The 20,724-nt window shown below is 42.3% G+C and overlaps 1 protein-coding gene across 1 annotated transcript in view; it reads right to left on the bottom strand.

Moving 5' to 3' along the window:
* The window catches only part of DPP10 (dipeptidyl peptidase like 10), a 1,372,039-nt gene that overhangs the window by 1,135,488 nt on the left and 215,827 nt on the right, over window positions 1-20,724 (bottom strand). The gene's annotated exons all lie outside the window — the stretch shown is intronic.

Below are 20,724 nucleotides of genomic sequence, written 5' to 3'. Positions count from 1 at the left end.
GGCTTCAGCCAGGAGGACTGCAACATTGTTTCAAATACAGAAGGTAAACAAAGGCCAGAAACCTGCTTTCAGCAGTGGAGGTCTCATAGCTGGAGCCGAGCCTCAGAGCTAAAGCTGGCCCAGAATAAAAAAAAGGAAAAAAGGAGCAGTTGGGAGCTTCAGTCACCCGCCAGCCTGAAAACAGCCTTCAGCCCCTCACCCAGACTGGCCAGGAACCCCAGTGGGGACCCCCACCCTAAAGGGTGTGTGACCAAATGCAAACAGCCATCATCCCCTCACCCAGGCTGACCAGGCACCCAAGCGGGACCCTCACCCTGATCCAGGACACCCTTCAGGGCAAACCAGCCGGCCCCCACCCGTGCACCAGGCTTCTATCCTATATAGTAAAAGGGTAATATGCCTCCCAGCACCAGGATCAGCGTGACAGGGGGCAGCGACCAAACCCCCTGATTGCCCTGCGGCTCTGTGTGTGACAGGGGGTGGGGCCACAACCTCCCTATCTGCCCTGCTCTGTTCGTGACAGGGGGGAGTTCCCCAACCCTCTGATCGCCCTGCGGCTCTGTGTGTGACAGGGTACAGCGCCCCAACACCCCCCCCATTGGCCCTGCCCTGAGTGTGACAGTGGCGGCACCCCAACCCCCTGATCTGCCCTGCTCTGTGTGTGACAGGGGGCGGTGCCCCAACTCCCGTATCGGCCCTCCTCTGTGAGTGACAGGGGGAGCTCCTCAACCTCCTGATCGGCCCTACTCTGTGTGTGACAGGGTATGGAGCCCCAACCCCCCTGATGGGCCCTGCTCTGTGCATGACAGGGGGTGGCACCTCAACCTCCCTATCGACCCTGCCTTGAGTGTGAGAGTGGGCGGTGCCCCAACCCCCCAATCGGCCCTACCCTGAGCGTGACTGAGGGTGGCATCACAACCTCCCAATCCGCCCTGTTCTTTGCATGACAGGGGGCGGTGCCCCAATTCCCCAATCGGCCCTGCTCTGAGCCCGACCAGGGGCTGCACCTAGGGATTGGGCCTGCCCTCTGCCACCCGGGAGCAGGCCTAAGCCAGGAGGTCATTATCTCCCAAGGGGTCCCAGACTGCGAGAGGGCACAGGCTGAGCTGAGGGACACCCTCTCCCCCCCGAGTGCACAAATTTTTGTGCACTGGGCCTCTAGTCCTATATAATAAAAGGCTAATATGTAAATTGTCCCCTTAGGAATTTGACTGACTGGGAGTTCAACCACTCATTATGATGTGCCCTGACCACCAGGGGCGACGTGGAACAAAGGAAGGCCCCGTCCAGCAGCCGGCAGCTGGCAGCTGGGGGAAGGAAGACTCCGATTGACCCTTGTTGCCAGCCAGGCCTAGGGACCCTACCCATGCATGAATTTTGTGCACCGGGCCTCTAGTTACTAAATACTTTTAAATATGAACGAAATTGTTCTCTTGTGTAAGTAGTATTTTATAAATGTATTTTTGTGAAAATTGCAATTCATTATGAGTGTTATAATTCCAACACTGTGAATCTAATGATCTGTAGTGTGAAAGAGACTTTCTGCACATAGATGTAACTCCTTTATTGACATAAAACTACCTCCCCCCACAGTGCCAAAGGCTTACGCATGGACTTGCACATGTTTGTATTACTATTTTTTTAAAATTACACAAATTCTACTTGCATATACATTTACTTAAATGCATTGCTGTAATTGGAATAGCTTCCAATACTGTTTTTGTCTCAAAGTATGGCTGCTAAGTGTCTATCACACTGGCTCTATGACATGTTTGATATCATAAATTAATCTGAATTTAAAAATGGTGATTATTAAAAATGATTTTTAGGACATGATGACAAGAAAGTGGATGTAACCTTGATGTTTCTTCAAAAACATGTCTTGAGCTAATTACTATGTTTTAAATAACTCCAAGTGAATGTTTTGATACAAAGAATGTTAAGACATAGCTTTGTCCTGGACAGAGTCAGATGGAAGACAGACACATAGACAATTATTTCTGAGAACATATGACTGATTTGTTACATGTACAAGGTGCATGATGAAAACATGGGGGGGGGGGGAAGTAGGTAATGAAAGGCATGACTTTGAAACTTCAAACACAATAAGATTTATCCTCTCAGAGATTTTTCATAAGGATCATTCAACAGAGTTGAAAGAAGAGAGCAAAAACTTTATTAAAGGCTCAGTTGGTGGACACAGACAGATTTGTAATTGAGCATCTCTGATGGGTCATATTCTTTCAATCCTCCTTATTTATAACTTCATGTGGGATAAAGTTTGTATATAATTACTTGATTATATAACCTTGATTAAAACAAGATTTTTCCCTTCTGGTGAACTGTCAATTTATTTACCGTCACACATATGAATAAAGCTATGCTCCACAGAAAAATATATTAGTTCTGCTCAGACCAACTATTGGTGGTAAGAATCATAAAAAACTGCCAGATTTTAGCTTAGTCTACTTTTCATGTTTGTGGAGTTTGAGTTTAATTTTAAAGTATTTTATCATACTGTTGTTCCCATGATATCCAATGACTACAAAAACAGTCAGTATATTTTAAGAACATATATGAAGAGCATATTTTGTGGAAATGAAAGTGGAGGAAATTAAATTTGAAACTGGTGAAAGTGAGAACTTTTTTGCATACCTTATCAGATAAATTATTTATGTGAGTGGCAGTAATTCAGAAGGTCTGGTGGTGATTTATATAAATGTCTTTCTGGTTTGGCATTTGTCCCAGAATTTTTATTTTTTAACAAAGCTATTTTGTAACAGTTGCAGTCAAACAACCTGCTATGAGTTTGGGAGTTTTCAACTTTGTACCATTTCTGCCATGATTTCCCTTAGTATATGTAGAACATATGTTCAGGGAACAGAATTCCTGCTTTAATGGTGGTTATATTTAAAGACAAGCAGCAAAACTTACTTCTTTCCCCAACCCTTTTCAAATGAAACATAATTTTAACTTAACTCTTCAAAATAGAGCATGCTGGGTCCTTGCTGATAAAATGAAGGAGACAGAAATCCTTCAGGGAAGATTAGTGATATTTCCTCTGCTAACCCATTTGGTAAATCATCCACTTTTACCAAAGCCATGGTCATTTTATGGTCTTGAGAGGCTCAAGACACCAAGATGTTAGTCAGCAAGGCTATTGGAAAATATACAAAATACTAGAGGCCCGATGTACAAAGATTCATGCAAGAATGGGCCTTCCTTCCCCTGGCTGCTGACACTTCCCTTTGCTCCGGCTGGAGCCACCTTTCCTCCTTCCCATGCTGCCCAGAGGCCCGGAGCAGCTGTGGGGGTGCAGAATGCCTGCATCGTCACCATGGCCACTCAGTGCCTGTGTATGCAAATTAACCCACCATCTTTGTTGGGTAAATTTGCATAATCACTCTCAATTTGCTGGTGGGCATTGCAGAGGTATAGTTAATTTGCATCGTTCCCTTTTATTAGTGTAGATTGGAAGGGTGTATATAAAATTTGAGTGGGAAAAAGAGGCCCAAAGAGTCCTGCCTTACTAAGTAATAGCATAGTCTGGTGACTGTTGCTATAATAGTTGTTTGTTTCATTCATAACTCATTTTACTTTTATTTTTATTTTACAAGAAACTATTTTAGGAACATGAAAATGTACATTTTCAATGAAAAATTAACGATTAGGTTTCTGCTTCTCAAGAAAGTTAGTGATGCAACTTTCACAAAATATATATCTTCATTCACCATCCACCATGGGAATTAGAGACCCCAGATATGCTGATAAAGCGCCTCCATGGGCTTCCATTTTTATGGTTAATTTAAGATGACTACAAGACAGGATTTAATACATGCAGCAGATGTGTTTATAAAACATTCTACGAAATAACTTTTTATGTAGATCAAATTTCTATCATTCTAAGTTTATCTTGCTCACTTTTGATTAAAAAATTTTATGTGCAAGGACAAAATATAAGTGAGAGCTGCCGATTTTTTGGCTTGAACAACAAAAGAACTTTCCAAAAATAGTTCTATTTGTTTTTTCGTTCCATTCATGGAAACAAAGTTTTAAAGAGCTTATTGTGTCTGTATTAGTCAGGATTTTCTGGGAGGTGGAGGGAAGAGAGAGAAAGAGAGAGAGAGAGAGAGAGAGAGAGAGAGAGAGAGAGAGAGAGAGAGAGAGAGGCTGAAGAACTTGGCTCAGGTGATTGTGGAGACTCAATAAGTGTAAACCCTGCAGGCTGGAGACCCGGGGAAGACTTGCAGTTTGAGTCCCAAAGCAACCTGCTGACAGAATTATTTTTTTCTTGGAGGAGGCCAAACTTTGCTTTATGCAGGCCTTCACCTGATTGGATGAAAACCTCCCATGTTATGGAAGGTAATCTGCTTTACTCAAATATTAATCTGATCCAAAAACACTTTTACAGAAACATCTAGAAAAATGTTTGATGAAATATCTGGATACAATGACCCAGACAAATTATTACATAAAATTAACTATCACAACATCCAAGGTAAAGCATCTTATATTCATATGAATGATATTATTTTCCATTAAAATGTGAACATTAATATCATACATTAAAATGTTGCAGAGGTAAAAATATTCTCACTAAATTAACAAATCCATGGAGCAGGATGTTACTTGACATTAATCATGGGTAGCATATCATTCATATTTGTGCATAAACTACCTGCAGTATTTTACCAAACAATGGGGAAGCCAGGCTGTTGAAAACTGAACGCTCAACTACACAATTCACATTAAAAAAGTTGAATACAAAGTTTACTTTAAGATGGAAGTAACGCATTTTCCTTTTATCCTTGGATTCTAAAATTCAATCCAATTTTAGAAATGTTTGATCCTTTGAAGAGCCACTTTGTAAATCATCTTAAAAGTCCTACAATGGTACTGATTTCTAATTTTGGGCCTGCACATTTTCCCTCTGTATTTTGGTAGCAGTTCATTTGGAATTAGTTGGAGATGTCAAATAAAATCATTCAGCAAATAGAAAACACACACACACACACACACAATTTTGAAGCTTTTAATGAATTTCAGTTATATAAAATAAGCTTGAAAATAGAAAGTATTGAAATGTATACCTACAAAAACATAACAGGAACTGCATAAATTAAATATAAAGAGCATAGAATATAAAATATTTTATTTTAAAATTTTATTTTTAAATTGTGAAATTTATTTTTTATACCAGAGTGGTGAAAAAATGAAAATTCCAATAACTTTGAGGTATTAATATTTTGAAAAACAAAATATTATTAATAGAGAAAACTTGTTTTAAAGTGTTTGCTGAAAAAGCTGGAAGAGAGGCAAAATAAAAACCAAACCTAATAAAAATATTGGTTGAAATATTTTTGTATTTTAATATGAAAAATTAGAATTGAGCATATTTTAATTCATAGAGATTTTCTGAGCTTAGAGGAAAATTTAGCATATGTACAAAGTATTTCTTCAATTAAAATATAATCTACAGAAGAGATGCAATTGAAGGTATCAATAATTTCAAATATCCTATATAATAAAAGCCTAAGATGCAAATTGTCCTCTCAGGTGGTTGTTTGACCAGGAATTCGACCTGCAGTTCGACCACTTGCTATGATGTGCACTGACCACCAGGGGGTGGCACGGAACATGACGGGCATTGGCAACTTGGCGCTAGCAGTGAGCGGCAGTGAAGGCACTGCTGGCTCCCATGGGCCCTGAAGACAGTGGGACAGTGATGAGATGGTGGAGCAGGTGAGTAGGTAGCGCCACGCCAAGGCAGGCCCCAAAGACAGCAATCAGCCGCAGTGGCAGGGGGCAGGGCCACCGCCTGGCTCCCAGGTGCTGAGGGAGCCAGGTAGGGGCCCGACACTGATCAATCATCCCACAAGCAGGATGGTGGAGCAGGTGAGGGGTTGGTGCCAGGCCACGGTGGGGTGCCAGGCGGGGCTGCAGGGCTGTGAGGCTGGGAGCATGAGCTGGGGCCTGATGCCCACAGGCCACCCTAAGGGACCCCACCCATGCACGAATTCATGCACTGGGCCTCTAGTGCTAATCATAAAATGCAACTTTTAAGATTTCTTTTAGTTTATAAGATTTCTTACTTTATTTTTATCTTGTTATTATATTTTCATATTTCCTGTTGAAAGTATTGTAGATGTCCCCATTTTTTCTTCATTGACCCCTTCTAGCCCTCACCCACCCCCACCCAGGCCTTCACCACACTATTGTCTGTGTCCATGGATCATGCAAATATGCATACAAGTTTATTGGTGGTTCTCTTCCACTACCTACCCACCCTCCCCCGCCTTCCCTCTGAGATTCTGCACTCTGTTCCATGCTTCTATGTCTCTTGATCTATTTTGTTCATCAGTTTATTTTGTTCATTAGATTTCACATATAAGTGAGATCATGTGACACTTGTCTCTCTCTGACTTGTTTGTTTCACTTAGCATAACAGTCTCCAGACCCCTCCATGCGGTCTCAAAAGGTAAGAGGTTCTTCTTTTTTTACAGCTGCATAGTATTCCATGGTATAAATGTGCTACAGCTTTTTTATCCACTGATCTACTGATGGGCACTTGGGCTGTTTCCAAATCTTAGCTATTGTAAATTGTGCTGCTATGAACATAGGGGTGCATACATTCTTTCTGATTGGTGTTTCAGGCTTATTAGAATATATTCCCAGAAGTGGGCTCAAATGGCAGTTCAATTTTTAATATTTTGAGGAAACTCCATATTGTTTTCCACAGTGACTGCACCAGTCTGCATTCCCACCAGCAGTACACTAGGGTTTCCTTTTCTTCATGTCCTCGCCAGCACTTGTCATTTGTCGATTTGTTGATGGTAGCCATTCTGACTAGTGTGAGGCGATATCTCATTGTGGTTTTAATTTGCATCTCAATGGTGATTAGTGACTTTGAGCTTACATATTTTTAGATTTTTACAAAATATAATTTAAAATAAGACCAAAATGAACAAACATTTTTCTGAAATGTACCAGTTATATGATTGAAACTGGTACAGATATAAATTTGATTAAAACATAAAAAGTGTATCAAAAATAATGAAATTGCTTATGCTATGTTTTTACTATCCAGATAATCAATATAAAGTAGAATTTATGTTTGTTATGTGAAGAACTCTATCCCTAAACTAAAAAGCATTAATGACAAAGTTTGCTAATTGATAAAATAATTTTATTTAAATTGTTCAAATTTTTGGTTCCAGGGTTGTTAATAATAACCAATTCCTTATTAACCTGCTGCCAATTCAAGGAGAGATTGGAAGTTAACTTCAGAATAAGCACAAGGATCGACTTATTGATTAATTTTATGTATTTTTACTGGTATTCTTATTAATAATTCCTATTTTTATGAAAGATGCTAACCGGTATTTCAAGTGTTTTGTGTACTCTAGTAAGCCCATAAAGTAAGTGCCACTTTCATTTCTTGTGGAGATAAAGAAAACAAGGCATAGAGAGGTTTAGCAAAAATCAAGGTCACAGAAGTGGGAACTGGTGAAGCAGCCCAGCTTTGCATTCTCTCAGTGCTTCTTGGAAACAAGGCAGCACAGTGAGAGGTGAGCACTGAATAGGTAAGGGTCCTTTTCCAACAGTAAACTTAAAATGTCACAAAGACACAAGTACAAAACACATGTAAATCCTGAAGTAGGAGAAACATGGGCCCAGCTATAAAACACCATAGGACCATCGGGCTGGTACCCCTCTCATCGCTTTGAAGGAACATTAAATGTACTTGATTTGACAAGATGTGTCTCTGAGTGCAGGTGTCTGCAACACACTGCTCATTTTTCAAACACTATTTCATGGGGGATGGAGAGCATTTTTCAGGTGGTTTTTCTTCACTACCTGGTCCTCTCTGATCTGGAGAGTTAGCAAAATTTCTATGTGGGGCAAAGGAAGCTCATGTCCAACTTTCTCTAAGTTAGATTGCTAAATGGCCAATTGGATCATCTTGTAGGCAAAAACTGTTTTTCCTAGGCCTGGCCGGTGTGGCTCAGTTGGTTGGGCATCATCCTGTGCACTGAATGATTGCTGGTTCGAGTTCTGCTCAGGGCACATGTGCAGGTTGTAGGCTCAATTCCTGGTCAGTCAGGGGCATTGCAAGAGGCAGCCAATCGATGTTTCGCTCCCACATTGGTTTCTCTCTCTGTCTCTCTCTCTCTTCCTCCCTCTCTTTCTAAAAATCAATAAAAATATTTTAACAAAAACAAACTAAACCTTCTCTTGTGAGGGAATTAATTTTTTTAAAAAAGTATTTTTCTCTCCTCAAACCTTAAGAAGTCGCTGGATTAAGAACACAAAATATAATTAGCATATACCTATTGGACATTTTAAACTTACAACATTATTTGATAGGAATTTTTGTCCAAGTTCCAGCATGTAGAACATCCTCTGGCAAAGCCATTAGAATGTTTCTGATTTGTATTGCCCCATTCCTACAAGGCACCCCTGGTGAAACATCCATTGTATTCTTATTAGCACTCACACAATTTAGTTCTTTGTAAAAATGCACGTTTCTGTTACACTCTTTCTTTGGAAGTCTTATCTCCTCTCTAGCAGCATTTACTCGCTATCCCCTGTGCTCTTTTGGAGCAGTGGTAGTACACAGAGTGGGATCTGTCAAGCATGAATATTCCATAAAAGATCGTAGGGGTTCTGTGATTCACTGACTCCGTCGTCTTTGAAGGCAAATTTCAACATTAACAGCGAGTTCTGTTCTCTCTTTGTGGAACAAAGATATAATATGAAAACCCCACATTATGAGGGTAAATCGTATTTGGTGGGGAGTTATTCATATAGGCTAAAAGCATGTATTTGCACTCCCTCCTTACCCAGTCTTAAGGCATGTTGCGAGAAGCCTGTATCAGTTTATATCAAATAGAAAAATGTCAACACGAGAGAATTAATTCATGAATGACTTTTTAACTTACAAATGAGGCCTTAACCATAGTTTGGACTATGACATAAGGATCAGATTTTATTCACCTTTTTATCTCTCTTATATAACACAATGCCTGGCATATAGTATTTGTTTAATAAATAAACCTTTGTTAAAGGAATGAGCATGGGTGGTTACACGGTGGCCACTGGACCAAATCTGGCCACGCTTTATTTTGTACAGCCCATGAACACACCCATGCTCATACGCCTACTATCTGGCCCTTGATATAAAATGTTTCCTAAATCCTGCATAGGAGAATGCTTGTAAATAGGGAAAGAAATAACTAGTTATCTTTCCCATGAGCATAACTTTATGTACTTACAATTGAAAGGGTTAGCTAGGGTTATTAGGAAGGTTTAGGGAATGAGGAGGGTCCATGGGAGAGGAATGCAAAGATGGAGACTTGAAGACGCCAGGGTGCTTATCTTACTTACTAGTATACAGAGGATAGAGAAATGCCACAGGAAGAGGAGGTCCAGGCAGATGGAAACATTTCTGGCCTGAGCAATTAAAATAGCCATAAATCAAGGACAGACAGGGGTATCTCTGGCCTGAGCAGCCAGGAGATCAAAGGCAACTCCAACGAGCAAGATAAGGGGCACCATGTGGGCTTTGAGCTTTGAAACTAATACCGTGTAGCACAATGACCAATGAGGAAAACATGGGGGTCCCACATTAAGGAAAGAGACCAATAAGAAAAGGTCAGATTCAAACCCAGAACTGCAGCATATATAAACTGGACTATGACATAAGGGTCAGATTTTATTTACCTTTTTGTCTCTCTTTGTATAACACAATATAAAGAGATTTTAACTTTTTTATTTTTTCTGGTTCTGCCTTTCTCTGAAAGTCTTTCACATGCATGAACTTCAGAGGTTGCAGACATGTTCACTTATCCCAGCGGTCCTCAACCTGTGGGTCGCGACCCCTGAAAATACATCCTGCATATCAGGTATTTACATTACGATTCATAACAGTGGCAAAATTACAGTTATGAAGTAGCAACAAAAATGATTTTATGGTTGAGGGTCACCACAACATGAGGAACTGTATTAAAGGGTCGCGACATTAGGAAGGTTGAGAACCACTGATTCCATTCTAACTAGTTAAAGGCAGCTGAGGGACGATGTTCTCAATTCTTCTCTTACTATCAAAAATGGAAAACTCTGTGTCTTTGCTGAACACCCATCATAGGGCCCCTGCTGGCAGGTCCAAGTTTTCAATCATGTGTTCATTCTCAAAACAAATGAGCAGCTGTTCAGTTTTGCTAAAAAGAAGATAATGTTACATTTTCTTCCTTTAGGTAGTCTTTTTCCTAGAAGCCAAGTTATGTCAACTTCAAAAGTAAAATGTAAAAAATCATCACAATGTGTTTGGTTTTTCCTAATTTTTGCATTTTAAATCTGTTTACTTAAATGTTTTTATAAGCAGAACAGTAATTTTATATCCATGTATTCATTTATCTACTCATAAAAAAGCCAAACGCATAGTATGTGTCTAGCATGGAGCAGTGCATTAGGGATAGAAACTCAAATAAAATAAATATTAGACTTAGATGAAGTTCTTGGTGATGAGTACAATTCTAAATCCCGAACATAACAAATATGTCCCACTAACTAGGTTCTGATCTGATCAGGAGTATATTAAGATATCTAATATGTTCAAGTTTAGAGATATATAGAATCTCTGATGGCCAGAACCACGAGTTTATGCTCTGCCATTTAGGCTACAAAAACAAAAAATAACTCCCCTAGACTCTGTGAGCCCCAGTTTAAAATGACCTCGCTGTGTGAACACACTGCAGTGATTGCTATGAGCGAGGCGCTGGGACGCCTCCATCCTCCAGGCATCAGTCTGCCCGATTCTCTTCCACTGGAGCTATCACACTTTCTTAGGATCACCTTGGACCACAGGGCTGTGTTTCTCAGGCTTGCCGCTCACAATAAATATGTCAGTGTCCCTTCCGTTTAGACAACTTCCAAGCCAATTCCCCTAATCAGGTGATTAAAATAAAAGATTTTCCTGTCAGTTCTGTCTTATACAAGTTCAGTCCTGTCATCCTGAGAGATAGCTGCCCTCCTTCCTTTGACAGAAGTGAGGTCCTGGGTCGCCTCCCCCTTTGCTCAGAAGCAAGAAAGCAACAGCTGACACAGCAGCTTTGCCTGGGGGAGAGGCTCATGTTATCTCTTAGAGTGGCCACGGGAGGCTACACAAGCAAAGAAATGCTAAGGAAGAAAAAGGGTGCTTGAGAAGAGTGGCTCGCTTCCCTTAGGGCTGAGATCATGGGCAGGTGAAAAGACAGACAGCTGAGCAGGCATGAAAGAGGCTGTACTTGGTCGGCTTTGGGGCAGGTGGTTCCTGAATGAGGGACTTATCTCAAACACTAGGACAATGACCTTTCTCACTTTGTGCTGGCTTTTCTGGTTACTGGGTGCCTCTCCATTCCCTGATTGTGGCTCGGGCTACAAATGCTGCCATCAAGATGACCATTTCCTACGCAACCATATTCTTAAGTCTCTCAAAGCTGTTATAACTCTTCTCAAGCTTTACATTTATCTACATGACTTTTCAGGGAGAGGGGAGAAAAGGACTTTATAATTTAAATTCCCATGTGCTGCCTGAGCTCCCAAAATATAGAGACTGAATATTTGATTTAATATGCTCTTGGTTGGCCAACCACAACTAGAATCTCAGACTTGCTACTCAAAATTTAAAATATTCCAACTGCAAGCTTCGGCTGTAGAATTTTATATAATTGCTCCCTGGGATGTTTGTAGATGATGCTCCTTCCCCAGAATTGCTTCTCTAGTTACCCATCTTTAAACTCTCATTAATAATAACGGCTGTGATTTATCAAGTGCTTATTATGTTAAGAGTACTGTTCTAAGTGCTTTACATGTATTAACTCACTCCTCAGAGGAAAATCCTCTTATCATTCCCATTCTAATTTTTATGGCATGCAGTCTACAGAGAGATTAAGTAAATTGCTCAAGGTCACACAGCTAGTAAGTGGCAGAGCTGAGTAAATTCAGGTAGGGTGGCTCTAGAGAGCCCAAGTTCTTAACGGTTAAGCTCCTTTGTTAACCCCTGGGCTCATTATGCAGCAGGAACCTTCACTGCTTCATCGCCATTATTTCCTTGAGGAGAAGATGTTTGCATGTTGTTGCTGGAACACACGTAGCAAAAACCTTGCAACTGTACAATTCACGTAGAGTAACATGCAGACACTATTGGGTGTTCACGTGCTAAGGAGTCTGTAGTGGGTTAGAAATGCCCTAGTCCCTCTCTCATACTTTTGTGGTATCAGTCAATAGATTTGGGGAGGCAGAATGAATTATACACATAACAGAAACAGGAAGTGCTTAATTACTTAGCTAATGGTTGTGAGAAGATGACATTAACACATATATCCCAATCTATGGAGTAATTGTCATGTATATTATGTACACATATGATGCTATTCAAGCAAAATAAAATTTGTTGTGGAAAATGTATGCTCCATTTTTTATTCTGCCATCAACATATCACTCAGTATAGCATGTGGTCTGAAGAGAAAAGAAAAACAAGCATCCCCAAGTTCTTTTCAGACTCCCCAGTGGTTAATTATATTCTGATGCAAATCTACTGGAGAAGTTTCCAATGCCAAGTCAAGCATGATTGGGCATCAAAGATTATAAACCTTTGGGGGAAATCCATATTAATATGGAAGAGTGGAAGCCATTCGTGTCATTTTAGCATTTCAGAACACTCATCTGACTTAAAGAAATTGTTTGTTGTTCTTTGAAAGAAAAGATGAAAGGGCACATATCACTTTGGGCAGAATTCTGCAGAAACCATAATCTACAACTACTGCACTTATCTGAAGCTCTGTGCTTTATTTTAAAGGTCGTGGCTGTATAATTCTGACTTTAGCAAGCAGGAATATTTTTCAAAAGTGTAGCCTAATTTTATTGTTCATCTTTAAATATTCATTTCATATTTTATGGGATAAGAATTTAAAATTCAAATTACTTCATTTCCCCTTATTCTTAGAAAAATCATCTACATGTACGAGTTGCAGTTCATTTATAACAAAACACAAATAAACTTCATAATCCAACAGGAACTAATTAAAACTATTGAAAAGCCTGTACTTACAGGTGAGTAAACTTTAAATTCCAGTTGCATAGCTCAGAATCTTTATGTCATTTTCAGGAAATTATTCATTTACAGTCATTGAAACAGAAAGCTGAAAAGGACATTAAAGCTTACCTCCTAGAAAACCATGATATTATTGATGAGGTCTAGAGAAGTTCCTCAGCAAGTACAAGGTCATTTTCTAATAGCTGTGAAGTTAGAGATCATTGTTTCCAAGTCAATTGTGCTTCCTAAGAAACGCTTGGCCAAGACCTACTAGATACGGAGTAAATCTTTCTGGTATCTCGTGCCCAAGATCTAGCCAGGATACCTTTTCTCAAGCCCCCAAACAGGCATTTCAGGTGGCACTGGGTCTCCTGTGCAGCCTCTGATTTTCAGTAAGACACAGTATTCCCATGGATACCACTTTCTAGACAATCCAAGGAAGGCTCAATGAAAGAGCCTAATTTTTCTAGAAAACAGTATCATCATTTTCTCCTGCTCACATTGCATTCAGACTGTTAATATTAAGAACATTTGATATAAAATCTCAACATCAATGTCCATCTATTGGAGACAGTGATCAGAGAGGAAACATGATATAGACTACACATTCCCTTCCCTATTTCTTTGCTCTAGCATCAGTTTCCCAGGGTAATTACAATGAAGTACCCCAAACTGGGTGACTTACGACAACATAAGTTTTTCTGTCACAGTTCTGAGGGATAGAAGTCTGAAATCAAGTGTCAGTGTGACTAACACTCTGCTTCTCTTCCAGCTACTGGTAATTTCTGGCAAGACTTGGTGTCACTTGGCTTATCGCTGAATTACTCCAGGTTCTCCCTCTGTTTTTGCAGCCTTCTTTCCTCTGTATGTGTGTCCGTGTGTCTCAAAATGTCCTTCTCCTTATAAGGATACCAGTCACTGGGTGTAGGGCCCACCTTAATCAATTTTACTTAATTTCATCTGAAAATATTCCTAACAAAGGTTACATTCAGAGGTACTTTGGGTTAGAACTTCAACATGTCTTTTGGGGGCACAATTTAATCCAGTTCAGCTCTCAAATAGATGATTTTTAAAAAATATATTTTATTGATTTTTCACAGAGAGGTAGGGAGAGGGATAGAGAGTTAGATACATCGACGAGAGAGAAATATCAATCAGCCGCCTCCTGCATACCCCCCACTAGGGATGTGCCCACAACCAAGGTACATGCCTTTGACCAGAATCGAACCTGGGACCCTTGAGTCCACAGGCTGACACTCTATCCACTGAGCCAAACTAGCCAGGGCTAGATGATTTTTTAATAAAGAGACCACTGTTGCAGAATGCAATGGATGTCCTATTGGATCACTGTTTTCTGAACTTACCATAAATGCTTGGCCAACTCAGAAAAAAAATGAAAATGGAATAGCTCGGTCTGATACCACACCCCAATACACAGCTTGGTATAGGGATTTTCTACAAGTCAGAGCTGAAGCCCATTTCTACCATGTCAGGCCAGGTACACCAGTGCAGAGACGGGGCAATAGCTCCTGGTGAGAGAATCCTTCTATGATCCTTATTACAATAGTAGGGGCCCAGTGCATGAATTCATGCACCTTGAAAGTAACTGTGGGCTGCGATGCTGCAGTGGGCACAGGGGCAGGTCTTGCCCATCCTCTGTGCCCCAGCCTGGCCCCTCAATCCATGGCCCCTGGTCCCCTGTCTGCCAGCAGGCCTGCTCCCGCCGCCGCTCCCATGCGCTAATGGCTCCAGCCCCACTCACACCTGCTGACTGTGCGGAGCAATTGAGGCTGGTGCCAGCAGCGGGTGTGAGTGGCAGATGATTTCCCAATCACCCCTAAGAAGCAGATGGAGGTGGAGAAGCCCTTAAGGGTGATCAGGGCTGGCAGCCGCCGCTCACACCCACTGCCAGCAGTGGGTGCGAACGGTGGCTCTGGCGCTGGCAGTGGGTGCAAGTGGGGCCGGCGCCAGCAGCAGGTGTGAGCGCCAGGCTGGGCCACAGTGCACAGGAGCAAAGAATTTTCAGGAACCACCAGAGGCTCACACCGATGACAATGGCTGGCACCCCGTCTTGGTCTGATACCCCCGCTCACCTGCTCCACCAATGCCTGCCATGTTCCGCACTCTGCCGCCTGCTGCCAATGCCTGCCATGTTACACGTGCAGCCCCTGGTGGTCAGCGCACATCGTAGTAACCAATTGTTCAGTTGTTTGGGTGTTCGACCATTTGGTTTATTTGCATATTAGGGTTTTATATATAGATAGATTGGAATATTTATTTTTGAATTTTATGTTTATGTTTTTACATATTAGGAAATTTTAAACTACCCCTAGTCTCTTCTCATATCTGTTTATCTGACCGGGACTCTGAGACCCTCCTGCTATACACCTGACCCTTCCAATCAGCACCTGCTCAAGTTCCAGAGGATATAATAACTCCATCCAACAGTAGGTACCAGCACAGCATATACCTGGCACAAGCTGTGGGATGCATCTGGAGAGTGATGCTCAATTTCTCTCCTTATATCTGTTATAAATATCTGCTTATGCTTTTCCCACATAGTGTCAAATATGTATGTGTGTATTTATATCTATTTATATGACTGTAAATTCATTAAGGGGAAAAGTTGAAACTAGATTTATCTTGAGGAAGTTTATAGCTGTTGGTATAATGACCTGCACATAACAGAGACTTACAGAATTTTTTTCAGAGTAAATAAATGCATGGGTTTTTAAGCCCAAACTGGTTACATATGAATAAAATTGTGCTTGAATTTTGTAAAAGACCAATAAGCATAACTATTTTTTCACACGTAATACATCTGTTCACGGCATTGCTTTTAATGAGTTGGTCTCATGCACAAGGAAATTTTATCAAATTTGGAAACATGTTATTTGGCAAAAATAAATATGTTGAATCATAATTATTCTTTGGCTTCTCACAAGGAGTTATTCTTAAACTATGTGTAAAGAATGAAATTATTTTTACTTTTTGATTTTTAAATTATAGAGAAGACAAAAGTCATTGAAAATAATTAGTATATAGATCTGACAAGCTAGATTTATTTAAACAAATGTATAAAATTCAAATAACAACTAATAATTAATATTGTCAATATTTTAAGTTATCAAGCCAAATTATGACATATTAGGAAAGGGTGCACTGAAAGGTTGCCATTAAAACATAATTTGGGGTAAAATCCTTATTTCTGGTCATTCAAGATAGAGTTTAAAACTGACATAATATAATTTATTTTTAAATCTCTGTTGATGCTGGCAAGAAAGAAAAAGATAGCATATGAAATTAAAAATAGAATTGGTCCCATTACAATTTTTCCGATACACTTTTTGTTATATCTTTTGGATATTAAAATGTGTAAGTCTGGGCATTTGAAAAAATACCCGGAAATGGAACCTCCACATTAATCTTCCAGGTGTGCAGCATGGAGAGCCCTCCAGCACCAACTTGTGGGCCCTTCACATTGCAGACCAACTTGGCTTTATATCTGAAATCCTGTTTCCTAAGCTTTACCACAGATATTTTGAGGCAAAAATATGCTTATATAGGTGTTCTTACCTTAGACTAAATGACTCTTTGTTCTCAAGTTAAAATTATTCATTTTCAGAAGAATTTCAAAGACACGGAAATAACAAATTGAATCACAAGATACCTATCTAGAGGCCTGGTGCACAAAATTCGGAAGGGGGAAGGGGGGTAGGGAGGCCCCTCAGTCTGGCCTGCACCCTCTCCAATCGAGAACCCCTCGGGGAATGTCCCACTGCCAGTTTGTGCCCGCACTTTTAACAGATGACAGATCCAATGTTGTTTATTTCTTTTCATGCTTAAAACCATTGGAATTAGTAGGTATTCAAAGTGTGTATACATTTTGGGGGGCACCCTGTATATCTCTAGTCAGCGGTGAAAGGAACCAACAGCGATTTGGAACCTCCGGACAGGGAACCTCGCTCACTCCCCGCATGTCTCCCCACTTCACTTTCCACCTTCGTGGGCAGCGGAAGAATCAATGTATTCTCTCATTAACTCGGAAAAGCACACCCTGTCACCCGCTGCCTGGCAGGAGTGCGCTAGGCCCCAAGCAAGCGAGGCTCAGTCAGGGCAGCCTTCGCTCATGGGGGCTGGCACCCAAAGTGCACATTCCTCCTCTACAGTCGCTCCGACTATCCCACCATTTCACTGAGAGGACGGAACTCCTCGCCTCCTCTGGGTTCCTGATCTTGAACACTGACTGAAGGCACCTCAGCAAGGGCCGCCTGTGCCCACCAGGTGTGTCTGCACCTGCTCCAGCCTCAGCACCTGCATTAGCTCCATGGAGGTGATCTTGTTGCTGCACTGGTACGCGTGGGTGACAGCGTGTTGGGGGACGTTCACACGCCAGGGGGGATGAGAGGATGCGTGCACCAGAGGCCTGCAGCTGCACAGATCCTCAACTCCTGTGGCGTGGCCAGGAGGACATCAATCTGGCCAACCACGGTGGCTGTCCCTGCGATCACACACCTTCTGGGCCAGGAAGCGGGACTTGCACTGCCACTCCTTGGCGCTGATGGTCTGCAGGTACTACTTCAGCTCAGCCTGCAGGTTCTGCTTGGCACGCTCATGGCTACTGCCGCTGCCATGTGGGGAGTACAGGCCATCCTCTGCGGCTCCTCTCCCCCGCCCAAAGGCTCTCCGTGGCCCAGAGGCTCTCCATGCGTGCATCCTCTCCTCACCCCCGGCATGCAAATGTCCCCCACCATGCTGTCACCCACATGTGGATACAGTCTAATTTACCTGCACATGCACACTGCCCACCAGCCTGGAGCAGGACACCTGGGGCATCCCGCCCCTCCCCGGCCTCTCCAAGCTTGTGAGAGCTGCCCACCAAACCAGGCGTCCTGCCCTTCCCCGGCCACTCTGCATCTCTGTGCCTGCATGCTGCCCACAAACCCTCCACTGGCAGGGCGGGGCACAACACCTGCATCCTGGCCCGGCTGCCACCATCTTTGTTGTGGAGTGATCCTAAATTTGCATATTCCCTCCTCATTGGCTGTAGGTGCCGCCATCTTTGTCATGGAGTGATGGTTAATTTGCATATTACTCTTTTATGAGATAGGATTATTCCTTCATGGAAAGCCACCTGCAGCCATGATCCTGTATAAAGCCGATGTAAACCTATAAGATTGTGTCTTTAAACTAATAATAGGGACCACACAATTGGACTGACATTATATGTGTCCATGTGTCCGACCACCAAGTTTTAACAAGCTTCACTCCTGACAGAATTATGTCCCATGCTCAGCAGAGCCCAAAATAGCAAAATTGCTCATCCTATCTAATAAAAGAGAAACATGGTAATTAGCGTATGACCGCTACTCTTCCCATTGGCTAATCAGGGAAATATGCAAATTAGCTGCCAGCCAAGATGGTGGCCGGCAGCCAGGCAGCTTAAAGCGAACATGAGGCTTGCTTGCTTCAGTGACGGAGGACTCCAACATTCCCCTCCTGCCGCTGCAAGCCTCTGAGCTGCAACTCTAAGCAACTATGTTTACAAATATAGAAGCCAAACAAAACCCCAGAAACCTACTTTAGTCACTGCGCTTCAGCCAGCAGGATCGCAACATTGTTTCGAATACAGAAGGTAAACAAAGGCCAGAAACCTGCTTTCAGCAGCGGAGGCCTAAGAGCTGGAGACAAGCCTCAGGGCTAAAGCTGTCCCAGAATAAAAAAGAAAAAAAGGAGCAGTTGGGAGCTTCAGTCACCCGCCAGCCTGAAAACAGCCCTCAGCCCCTCACCCAGACTGGCCAGGCACCCCAGTGGGGACCCCCACCCTGAAGGGTGTGTGACCAGCTGCAAACAGCCATCATCCCCTCATCCAAGCTGGCCAGGCACCTCAGTGGAGACCCCCACCCTGATCCGGGACACCCTTCACAGCAAACCAGCTGGCTCCTACCCATGCACCAGGCCTCTATCCTATATAGTAAAAGGGTAATATGCCTCCCATCACCGGGATCAGCGGCGTCGCAACCTGCCCATCGACCCTGTCTTGAGTGTGACAGGGGGCGGTGCCCTAACCCCCTAATCGGCCCTACCCTGAGCGTGACTGAGGGTGGCATCACAACTTCCTGATCCGCCCTGCTCTATGCATGTCAGGGGGTGGCTCCCGAACTCCTCGATCAGCCCTGCTCTGAGCCTGACCACGGCCTGAACCTAGGGATTGGGCCTGCCCTCTGCCACCCGGGAGCGGGCCTAAGCCAGCAGGTCGTTATCTCCCGAGGGGTCCCAGACTACGAGAGGGCACAGGCCGGGCTAAGGGACCCCCCCCTTCCCCCGAGTGCACAAATTTTTGTGCACCGGGCCTCTAGTTAACAATAATGAACTGTCTTTGTAATGAGTTCTGATCTATAGTTTCTTTCTGTTAAATATCTTTTCAAGGAGAAAAAAAACACAAGTTAGATCCTATGGAGGTCCTCACCTTAAAATAGGAACAGTAAGCACAAAACCATAGTTAATGATGTAAACTGAACACTTAGGATCAATCTTACCAAAAATCAGATTGACTAGGATAAGAAGTTACACTTGATAATGAAGTGGACCTGGAGGAGAAAGACAAATAAAAACAAACAAGCCGACACTGTCATCTTAACTCTTCTTCCTAAAGAATGTGTCCGGACAGAAGAAGGGTAGTCAGTGAAGGGTTAATTTCACTTCTTAACCCATCAGACACTTGCACTCTTCAAACTTCTAAATGCCTTTTCTTGCTCTACTTGCCTCTTTTCTGCTGGAAAAATGGAACATTATTTTTCTTTTCTGAAGCCGTGCAAAAGTTTAGTGAACAATTTCTTTAAAAAACAGATCTTCCAACTCTTTTCAAGAGAAAAATTCATGTTCTTATTTAAAATATACTCTTTTCAAATATTGGTTAGCTTTTTCAAATACACTTGCAGATAAGTCAGGCCTGGCCCAGAGGTTGCTGGTTTACATCCTGTGTTTTAAATTTTGCCACACACTTGAGGACAGCGGGTTCTCTCAGAGCCCCATGGTGTGGGCTCTTGGCTCCCATTCGCTCAGTGTGCTTCCAATATCCTTTGCTTTACAGACCTGGACTCTGCTCTCAGCTTCTCTCTCCAGTTGTAAGTTATTGCAAATCATTCTCAATAGCCGCTAGATTCCCCTTCTTTTCAACACTTAGCACTGCATGTTCAAGACAATAGGAGTCCTATGTTACATCATCGACTGAGTCACACTCAGGTAGCTCATCCACATTCTGGTTCGGCTGCTTATCTGCCTGGCAACTAAGTGGGTGCAGAAACCTCTGCATTCTCCTATCAAGCTCGGCTTCCTTGTAAGAAGAGAAATGGCGGGTCTTTGACTGAATGGCAGTGAGATCGTCAAGGCAGGAGAATGTGAGCTGGATCTGAAAAATTTCAATTTTAATGAAGTCCTGAATAATATTTGAGAGAGAAAAACTAATGATTCCACAGGGAGACTACACACCAAGGATCAGAGGGGCCATGTTAATGCTAAGTTGATACCATCAAGCTGACTGTGGGAAATAAACCTAGAGGGTTGTGGACTCCCTCAAAAGGAACTCAGTACCTTTTGAGTTGCCTATTTTGTGAGAGAAAAAGTAACTGTATTCACTAACCAGAGGG

This window comes from Myotis nattereri, assembly GCF_964212035.1.
Source record: "Myotis nattereri genome assembly, chromosome: 7".
Taxonomy (NCBI): Eukaryota; Metazoa; Chordata; class Mammalia; order Chiroptera; family Vespertilionidae; genus Myotis; species Myotis nattereri.
This window is presented reverse-complemented; position numbering and strand designations above follow the sequence as displayed.